This window comes from Microtus pennsylvanicus, chromosome 5, assembly GCF_037038515.1.
Source record: "Microtus pennsylvanicus isolate mMicPen1 chromosome 5, mMicPen1.hap1, whole genome shotgun sequence".
Classification (NCBI taxonomy): Eukaryota; Metazoa; Chordata; class Mammalia; order Rodentia; family Cricetidae; genus Microtus; species Microtus pennsylvanicus.
The window spans coordinates 64,302,369-64,310,112 of record NC_134583.1 but is presented as its reverse complement, the minus strand read 5'-3'; the positions used below and the strand labels follow the sequence as shown (position 1 = coordinate 64,310,112).

At 47.4% G+C, this 7,744-nt stretch overlaps 1 long non-coding RNA gene across 1 annotated transcript; it reads left to right on the top strand.

Moving 5' to 3' along the window:
• Window positions 1–6,081: 6,081 nt before the first annotated feature.
• LOC142850961 (uncharacterized) lies at window positions 6,082–7,277 on the top strand. Its single transcript, XR_012910724.1, has 2 exons — window positions 6,082–6,230; window positions 6,807–7,277. It is a non-coding gene; the product is annotated as an uncharacterized LOC142850961 (long non-coding RNA).
• Window positions 7,278–7,744: the final 467 nt, after the last annotated feature.

Sequence of the window (7,744 nt, the reverse complement as noted above, 5' to 3'; positions counted from 1 at the left end):
AAGTCCCAGATTTACAAAGACCCTCCCTTCCCAAGTTTATATAAGCTGTAAGGACAACTGAGAGATACTCTAAGAACAGCTAAGTTTCCTGGAAGAGGCATAGGAGTAACTGAGCTATCTGGAAAGCTAGTTTTATTCAAACCCTTTTCTGTGATGGTTTGACTAAGAATGGTCCCCATACGCTCATATGTTTGAATGCTTGGTTGGCAGGGAGTGGCACTGCTTGAGAGGGATTAGGAGGTGTGGCCTTGTTGGAAGAAGTGTGTCACTTGTGGTGAGTTCTGGGGTTTCAAAAGCCCAAGTCAATCCCAGTGGCTCTCTTCCTGCTGCCTGCGGATCCAAATGTAGAACTTCCAACTACTTCTCCAGCACCATGTCTGCCTGTGTGCCGCCATGCTCCCTGCCATGATAACGGACTAAACCTCTGAAACTGTAAGCAAGCACCAATTAAATGCTTTCTTTTTTAAGAGTTGCCTTGTTCGCCGGGCAGCGGTGGTGCATGCCTTTAATCCCAGCACTCTGGAGGCAGAGGCAGGCAGATCTCTGTGAGTTCAAGGCCAGCCTGGTCTACAGAACAAGAGCCAGGACAGGCTCCAAAGGTACACAGAGAAACCCTGTCTGGAAAACCTTTTTTATAAAAATGCCTCTGCTCCCTGCATGATCTTCTGCACCTTAGCTTGCACCTCTGTCTCTTACAGAACCCACTGCTCCTCTTGGCCCTACAGCCCAGTGCTGCTACAAAAGCCTGGTGGTCCAAGTCTTGGGTCCTTCGGACTTTCTATCAATTCAGCCTCTCTTTGGGAAAAACTCCCACAGAGTGCTCCTCATGTGACCAAATTAGACCATGCGCCCTCTGTCCTGCTGGGGTCTGACTGAAGTACTTTTCATTGAAATAAATGACCCAGACACATCTGGGGGACTCCATGTATTCTGCCCAGTCTCCTGAGACTCCAACTCTGTTCCTTTCCACAACATCCATAGTTGAGTGTCCCATCAAAACATATCACCATCCAATCCCCAAGAGACAGACAGTGGTACTTTCACATGTTGGTAGGTGAAAACACAGTATTGCACAGTATAGTTCAGGTTAAACACAAAGGGATTTGGCAATATATTTCAAAAGTTCAAAAGCTGGGTCCCTTTGACTCTACTTAATCCTTAGGAATCTTTCTTTTTTTTTTTTTTCGAGACAGGGTTTCTTTGTAGCTTTGGAGCCTGTCATGGGGTTCTCTCTGTAGACCAGGCTGGCCTCAAACTCACAGAGATCTGCCTGTCTCTGCCTCCCGAGTACTGGGATTAAAGGTGTGCGCCACACTGCCCAGCTAGAAATTCACTTTAAAGATAATAATCCTATCAGTCAATGCTGGGATGAAAACAGCTATCTGATAGTAGCTGACTAGTTAAATTAATTCAACCATGGACCTGAAGAGATGGATCACTATGTAAGAACACTTGCTGTTCTTGAAGAGGAACCAGATTCAGTTCCCAGCACTCAAGGTTCACAACCATCTGTTACTCCAGTTCCAAGAGATCTAACACCCTCTTTTGGCCATCAAGCATTCATAGGACAGGCCTATGAACTCATCTAACTCAGACCAAGGAGGATCCTCTTCCAGCCTCGTTCACCATGTTTGGCAAACCTGCTTTCAGGCAGGCTGCCTGTTGGAGGTTCTTCCTCTGTTCCTTGACATGTGGGCCTCTCCATAGGCTACAGAGAAACACAGGGGTTGACTCAGAGACCCAGTAAGAGGGGCCACCCAGGGAGGAAGCCAGAGCCTTCTCATCAAACAGGGACATGGCATCTCATCAAGTTGGCAAGTTCAATTTATAAGAAGTGTCTTGCTCTCTCCCACATTCAAGGGGGAGAGATTTTATAGGGGCAAGGATAGCAGAAAGTAATCACTAGGGAGACATGCCAGCCGCGGTGGTATACCTTAATCCCAATACTTAGGAGACAGGAAAGTCTCTATGAGCTCAAAGCCAGCCCAGTCTACATCGTGAGTTCCTGGCCAGCCAAGGCTACATAGTGAGACTCTGACTCAAAAGTGGACAAACAAAAAATCTGGGTTTAATGGAATATGCCTTAATTCTAGCACTCAGGAGGCAGAGGCAGGTGGATCTCTGAGTTTGAAGCCAGCCTGGTCTACATAGCAACTTCCAGGACAGCCAGAGCTATACAGAGAAACCATGTTTTTTTTTTTTTTTTAAAAAAAAGTCATTCTAGTTTCCTGCCATAGAAAGCTGATCACAAAGTGGGTATGAACAGTGGGTATGAAGGAGGACAATGGAAGAGGTATCAGCTGTCTAAGGCAGGAGCTGATAGACGAGGTTTTCATTAATTCAACAAATGTGTGTGGAGTACCTGCTTGCTCCCCTGGCCTCATGTCTATGTAAGCCCCCTTGATGTCGGCAGAGACTAGTCGAGGACACCAAAAAGCTAAAGGCATAAGAAACAAAGCAGTGGCCTTAGGCCATTCACAGTAAATCACCGCAGTCTGTGACTGTAGGATGCTGGTGAGTGAGGGGAAGGAGAAGCTGAGAGTCCAACTCTTCCCGAGCTTGGGCAGCTGGTGGATTCTGGAGCTTAGCTTCGCAGAAAGGAAGCTGAGAGGAGACTAGATCTAGTGAAGGCTAATACACCCTGGCGTCTGCTGTGTGGAATTTAAGGAATCCACACTGACACAGGCCCAGCACCCGGGCTACTTAGGAAGGAAAAGAATCAGTCACAGGTCTAAGACCTGCCTGATCTACAGAGAGAGAGGGTTCAAGACCAGCCTGGACAATTCAGGGAGACCTTAACTTAAAAACAAAACAAACAAAAACAACCCCCCCAAAAACAACAAAACAAACAAATAAAAACAAACAACCCCCCTCCCGACTGGGCATAGAATCACACATCTTTAATCCCAGCATTCAGAAGGTAGCAACAGGCAGACTTCTGTGAGTTCAAATCCAGTTGGGTCTACAGAGTGAGTTTTAGGCCAACCAGACTATACAGTAAGACCTTGTCTCAATAAACAAACAAATAAAACATAAACTATTTGTTTAAAGGTCTGGCAATGTAGTTCAGTGGCCCAGTGCTTGCCTAGCATGTCCTGGATTCAATTCTCAGTATGGAAATAAAAAGAATTTAAAGATTCTTTTTACCAGGTGATATTCAGGAGCAGAATGGACAGCAATGGAGGGTCTCAGAATCATGTCACCTGGCCATAAGTGAGGGGCGCGGTGGTCATATTTAAAGCCATTCCAGTGAATGCAGAGAGAAAAGGCTCGCGGAGCCGAGAAACTGGTAATTTGTAAGGAAAAAAAGGAAGAAAGGGAGAGAGAAAAGAGGAGAGGAGGAAAGAAGACCAGGGAGGACTCAGAGAAGCCGGAAGGGTGTCATGGATTCTGTAAAGAGACTTGGTGGAGAAAATAATGACTGAGTAAGTAATACCGGCAGGAACCCAGTGTGTCTCCAGTGGTCCAGAAAGGAGGTCATTGCCTGCTGAGAGATACTAAAGAGATGGGGAGTGGGGAGAAGAAAGGACCGATTGAGAGGCAGGGGAGGATGGAGAGTTTGAGTGCAGAGCAGTGTGGAGTGTTCACATCCTGTGGACACACGCCCGGACGGGAGCTATTATCTAATGAAATGTCCTTCCCGGAAGCATCGAGCGTCTGGGAGGCTGCCAGCCCTTCCTCTTTGCTTAGCTCCTAATGCATCGTTCCATTAGGCCAGGTGAATAGGACTGCTCGCGAAGAGAGGGGATAGAGTGACCCGTGCTGGGCTCTGAGACAGGAAGTAGCAAAATGTCCAGTGGACAGCGAAGCAGAGGCTCTCAGAACACAAACAGCAGATGGTCTGAGCTCCCAGACGTGATGTTCAGAATCAGAAGCGACCATCCTCCTCTCCCTCCTCCCTCTGGGTGGATGTACGCGGAAAGCACAGGTTGACAATGGCTTTCTTGATTGCCCTCCGCCGTGTTTTTTTTTCTAAGTAATTTACAATTTTCAATTAAAACATAATTACATCATACGTCCCTTCTCTTTCCCTCCCCAACCCCTCCTTTGTCCCCCCACTCCCTCTCAAACTCATATCCTCTTTTTCTTTATTATTGTTACATATGCATAAATATATAAATACAATCTGTTGAACGAATCTGTTTAGCATTGCTGGGATGCATATGATTTCGGGGCTGACCACATGATACTGGATAATTAATTAGGAGATTCGCCCCCGAAGGACTAGTTCCCTCTCTATCTGCAGTCATCAGCTCCTGAAGTTCTTTGTCAAGGCGTGGGGGGCCCCAGGAGATTCCCCCCCTTCCACTTTAGCAATCTAATCTATTGTTGCTGTCTTGGCTCAGGTCTTGTCTAGGCAGCCACATCGCTGTGGTATCATGAGTGGGTACAGTTTCCTGGGCATTTCTAGGAGACATGGATCCCACAGCAAATGTCACCTCCTTGGCTCTCACTATGTTCCTGCCTCCTTTTGAGATGTTCACTGAGCCTCAGGTGTAGGGATTGCACTGTAGAGATGTCCACTGGGGCTGGCACCCCGCACTTGGTTGCTCTCTGGATTTTGAACATTGGTGGCTTTCTGTCTGTGCTGCTCTCTGCCGAAAAATGAGGGTTTTTTGGATGAGAGGTGAGAGCTACATTTATCAAGCAAAGAGGGCCCATGAATAAAGGCGGTTTGAGGCTGGGCACCGGTGTAGGGTGGGTCTGAGGAGATAATGACAGGGGTGGATGGGAGAGTTAAGGCTCACCTTTACCTTGCAAAGACAGTTCACAAAGCTGGTCCCTGAGTGAGTGCGGAGATGGCCTCCTTGTCTTTTGAGACAGATCACTCAGGCTCATATTAGGTTAGGCGGACTGGCCAGCAAGCCCTGGGACTATCTTGTTTCCACTCTCCTTCCCCTTCCCCTTAGCACACATGAGTACCATTGTGCCCAGCTTTTTTTTTTTTCAAGACAAAGTTTCTCTGTGGCTTTGGAGCCTGTTCTGGAACTAGCTCTTGTAGACCAGGCTGGCCTCAAACTCACAGAGATCAGCCTATCTCTGCCTCCCGAGTGCTGGGATTAAAGGCATGCCCACTACCGCCAGGTTGCCCAGCTTTTTATGTGGGCGCTGAGGATCCTGACTCGGGTTTGCTTTGCACAGCAAGCAAGCTACCACTGCACATCTTCCCACCCCCTGAAACAAATCTTTTAGTTAAAATGTACCCATGGCCTAGACTCTAGGACCTAGAGCAACTTCAGGCATTCACCCTGGAGCTAGTCTTGGCGAGTTCTGGGGGTGGCAGGCCTGTGCCACCTCCCCGGCAACAGTATTTTCATTTTTACTTGCTTTCCAAACAATCATGTCGTAATAGCTGTTCTTAGTAACGCCCCCTCTCTAGCTCCCCTTTGCACTTAGTAATACATATTGAGAATCATATGATTTTCTTTTTCACGCAGACACATCTTTCTGTATATTTCTGCCCATTCCAATATGTCATCCCTGTCCATCTGCAGACTCGCTGTTTCTTCGTTTCCCATTTTCTCCTGAGGACTCAGAAAGCTGCGCGGAGTCAGTAGTGTTGAGTGAAGACATTGGATTGTATTAGCTTCCTTTCTGTAACGTTTTGGTGACCCTTTATGAGACAACTGTTCTAACACGCTTGTGCAGATCAGGACCATGGGGAGTGTGGGTGGGTGGGGTGGGGGGGTCTGTGTTTCAAGAGAATAAGTAAGGTCTGCACGGATTGGTTTTTGAAACCTCACCATCCGTTGCAATCAACGCGTTGAGGAATTTATCTGCTTGTCTGTGTAGTCCTATTGCAATAGTGAGGGAGAACTGCCTCACCTCCATCTCAAATCCAGGCTCTGTCATGCTGCAAGTCCCTTTCTATGGAGGTCCAGAGTGAGGTTCACTGGAATCATTTAATACTATATTTAGTTATTATTTTATTCTTCGGTGCCAAGGAATTAAACCCAGGGCGTTAGGCACTCCAAGCATGTGCTCTGTCACGGAGCCACACCGTGCTCAGCCCCACCAACAATCTGAATCACATGCTGGAAATACAAAGTGGACCTTGACAAGCACCGGACCTGAAATAGCCTTATACTGGAAAGTGAACATTTAGAAAAGATGGATCAGAGCTTTGGAAGCTGAGAATGAATTTGCTCTTCGCACCCCCATCTCCTCTTTGCTGCCACTACAGCCTACAGCTCCTCTGGCTCCTCTCCGAACACAGCAGGCACCCCTGGGTGAGTGCAGGCCTCTCTCTGGGAAGAGCTCTGAAGCCGGAGGACAGGGATGTGAGCTGAAACCGCAGCTGTGTGACCTTGAGCTCTGGCCTGCTGCTAAACCTGTCTTTTCTAGCTTCCCTTTTCAGTCTTTTGAGGATCATTTTCACACGTGCAGAAACCTAAAAGAAAGAGCTGAGAGAGCGTGTATGACGACATGCTGGTGATGACCCGTGATGAGCCATTTGGTGGCATCGGCCTTTTAATAGTTATTTCATTTCGTTTCTTTGTGGTGTGTGTGTGTGTGTGTGTGTGTGTGTGTGTGTGTGTGTGTGTATGAGAGAGAGAGAGAGAGAGAGAGAGAGAGAGAGAGAGAGAGAGAGAGAGAGGGACAGAGAGAGAGAAGGAGGGAGGGACAGAGAGAGGGAGAAAGAGAGAGAGAGGAACAGAGGGAGGGAGAGAGACAGGGAAGGAGGGAGAGAGAGAGGGAGGAAAGAGAGGAAAGGAGGGAGGGGCAAGGGAGAGGAAGAGAGAGAGGGAGAGAGAGAGAGGAGAGAGAGAGAGGCAGGCAGACTAACAGACAATACTGTGTTCTAGGTTCTAGGATCTGACTGAAGGGACCTGGCTTGAGCAACATTGAGCCATCTCACTATGCCCAAGCTTTTGACACTGCAATCCAGTGTCTTCTGGGACACAGGCCAGCTAACCTGGACACATGCGGCCCATGCTCCATCCTTTCGACCTGCCTGAATTCAACCATTGTCAATATTGTGCTCTCCTTGTTACACAATACACATATCCCTGTGTTGCTCTGTAAGACACCATCATATGTGCCAGTAATTAAAGGCTTTGTACATCTCCCTAGATATTTTGACCTGTATTGCCTAAAAATAGTATTCTCCTACATAAGCACAACGCCAGAATCCCATTCAAGGAATGTTGACCGTGACCGCCTGCTGCTGTCTCACTGCAGAGTCTGTGTTCCATCAAACATCCCTCAAGGTTCTTTATGGTGGTTTAAATTCTTCCAGTAAGACTCCAATCTGGTGGAATAAACCACATTTCTTATGTCTGTCTCTCTCTTTACATTTTATTTTATGTACATTGGTGTTTTGCCTGCATGTATGTCTGTGTGAGTGTGTTGGGTCCCTGGAACAGGAGTTACAGACAGTTGTGGTCTGCATGTAACATACAGTTGTGCCATGTGGGTGCTGGGAATTGAAGCCAGGACCTCTGGAAGAGCCACAGTGTTCTTAACCACTGAGCCATCTCTCCAGCCCCTTCTTAATGTCTCTTAACACTTTTTCTTCGGGCAAATTTTGTTTACCCACTAGTAAATAACACTGAGTTTGGAAGGATCTAGGGGACTCATCTTGCAGAGCGTACCACTTCTCGGCTCGCCCGATTGCCTGCTAGGGAATGAGTGCTAACTCCTCCTGGCCTTATATTCCCTTCTGGGAAGTGACCAGAGTAGCTCCACGTAGTTTTCTACATATGCAGTCAAGGTCAGGACTCCACAAACTAATGCCTGTAAA